This window comes from Orycteropus afer, unplaced genomic scaffold (genome assembly GCF_000298275.1).
Source record: "Orycteropus afer afer isolate SDZICR_OR568_19922 unplaced genomic scaffold, OryAfe1.0 scaffold00586, whole genome shotgun sequence".
NCBI lineage: Eukaryota > Metazoa > Chordata > Mammalia > Tubulidentata > Orycteropodidae > Orycteropus > Orycteropus afer.
This window is the reverse complement of record NW_006922173.1, coordinates 845,703-848,659: the sequence shown is the minus strand read 5'-3', so window position 1 is coordinate 848,659 and position 2,957 is coordinate 845,703.

Below are 2,957 nucleotides of genomic sequence, written 5' to 3'. Positions count from 1 at the left end.
TGCTTGCAAGTTTTAAGATTCCAGTTGCTACTCACCAAAGTAGGATGTGGAACAACGTTTTTATGTAGTATGTTGTTCCAATTAAGCTTGATGACACCTGCAACCATGTTCCTGAGCCCACAGGTCCAACTACTCACTCCTTCCAGGTAGCTGGCTGTAGCTAAGAGGGGAGTACAAACTTTTCCCTTGTCAGCTCTACTATATACCTGAAAATTCTTACAGAACTTACCAATACACTTTTACAAACTTTGTCTTCCAACCTTATGGTGCTCATAGACACACTCCTTTGTTCATAAACATACCTAATCGTTCAGCCTGTCCAGTTATCTATCCACACATAGATCAATGCCAAGAACAATTTTTAGTTTTTTTTTAAATCAGATAATCATAAAAAAAGACACATAAGAAAAATGTTTAAAAATAAACCATCAGTTTAATGTTTAAGAAAACCATCAGTGGTTATTTGATGTAGGGCAAACATTTATGTTTGAATAAGAGTCCATGATTGTCATACTCATAACTTTAAAGATATGCATACTTAAAGTTCATTTCATAATTTTCATTCCCAGTAAACTGGGAATATGGAAATTAATGAATGAAACAGAAGGTAGAAAGTGCTGAGGAAAATCCTGATAGACCATGGGAGGGGAAAGGAGAACAAGTGACATGGAGAGAAGCAAAGATGAATCACAATACTCTAGTATATTAGAAAATATTCATGATACAAAAGAAATGTATGAAACATTTTAAGAAAAATTTTAATGCTATTCATCACCATATTGTACCATCATTTTACTCACATCTGCCTTGTTAGTGATTTTTAATTAACTCTACTAATAATTTATTAGAAATTATTTTCATAGAAAAAAATCCACTACAGTAATATTTTACCAGTTTATAAACATTTGATTGGTTAATTACAATAACCTTTAAAACTGTCACAAATAAGGAAAACACACAATGGAGTCTTGGGATTCATTTAATTCAATTTACAAATTTAAAAATACATAGTTATGTAGAAAGTAATTAAGACCCCTGGGTAATCAATTAAAGTAGCAGAGTAAACAAGAGTTTGTAACATATATATCTATTGTTGTTCTTCTTGCTGTTGTGTGCTTTCTAGTGGACCTACTCATAGCAACCTTATAGAACACAGTTCCCTAGGCTGTAGACTTTACTGGAGCTGATAATCATGTCTTTTCTCCCACAATGCCACTGGTGGATTTAAACTGCCGACCATCAGATTAGTAGCTGAGAATTTAATCACCGTGCCACTAGGCATGGTGATTAAAGGACTGCTTAAATATCTCTATGTCTGTGTACTCATTGGGGAAAAAAAAAAAAAAAGACTAGAACATTTTACAATAAAATATTAATATTTTATTTTCTCTGCATGGTGGCATTGATATTCTTATTTGTACTTTTTGTTTATTTGCTTTCATTTCTGTATCCTTCACATTATTTGCATTATGAGAGTATAACATTTTTACTTGGAAATAAATAATAAATGTTATGTTTTAAAATATCAGTTAATAATTGTGTCATGCAGATAAAATATATAGGAATTGATTCAATTTTTACCTTTCCAGACAATATGTTTTTTGCTAATCTCTATTCAGAAAATATAGTGTTAGGAAAGTCTTTATATTTAAGACATCATATAAACCACAAAGAACTAAAGGACATAGATAAAATTTACCATTTCATAGACAGGGAAACTATCTCAGATCCAGCTGAAAATATTCCTAAGATTATACAAGTAGAAAATTACAGATACAAATATCTTTTACTCCAAAATTTGAAGGTTGATTTCATTATGACTTTAAAACCTATCAAAATATTCAGTCTTAAAGCTTGTGAAATATCTTAAGGAGAAGAGTAGAGCTTAATACATGGAAATAGATAATTATAACACTATGAAGACAGAAACAGAAGGTAGAAAGTTTTGAGGAAAATCTTGATAGACCATGGGAAGGGAAAGGAAAACAAGTGACATGGAGAGAAGCAAAGATGGATCACTGTACTCTACTATAAAAAAATATTCATGGTACAAATGACTATAATTAATAATGTTTTGACATTTCGTATCACTATCAGTCTCAAGGAGAGATTATTGCATCATTAGAAAATATCTAAATATGTTACACTCACATAAAAACAAAAAGCAAATATCCATTTATCATACTAAATTTTTTAAAATATTAATTCATCATATAACATGCTATATCATATTTTATATCATGCTATGTATTGTAATTAAAATCATGCAACATATCCTACTTTATCATATAATTGTATGCTACACTATAGCATATCATTCAATTACTACTGAATGTAGGTATATTTTGATACATTATTATTTTTCCAGTGATCTTTCACATGATTTAAATGGCTCTTTGCTTTCATTTATAATTTTAGGAATTCATGATTTATACAAAAATATTTAAATGTTAAATATATTAACATTTTATTTTCAAATCTAAACTTACAACCACTTTGTTCAACTACTACCTCTTCTTCACAGATCATGTATTTATGCACTTAAGCATTAATGACTTTGGACAACTGACAGATTTTAAAGTACCCACCAGCCACTACTCAGAAGGAAGATGAGGCAATCTACTTCTGTAGTGATACTGCCTCGGAAATCCAAGGAGGGGTCGCTATGAGTCAGGTCCAACTCGATGGCATATAACAACAACAACAATAAACTAAAAATGACTCATTCTGAATTGACAATTTTGTGTCACTTTCTCTAAGAATTACATTTTTAAGTAATGGACTATAAAAAGAAATAAAATAAAAATTCTGAATATTAGAAATATATGTCAATTAGAAACTAAACTCATGTAATAATTATATAATCAAATCAGTAATTAATATTGACTTAGTATGTGACTAAGGAGCTCTGGTAACGCAGTGTGTAAGGCATCTGACTGCTAACCAGAAGGCTGGTG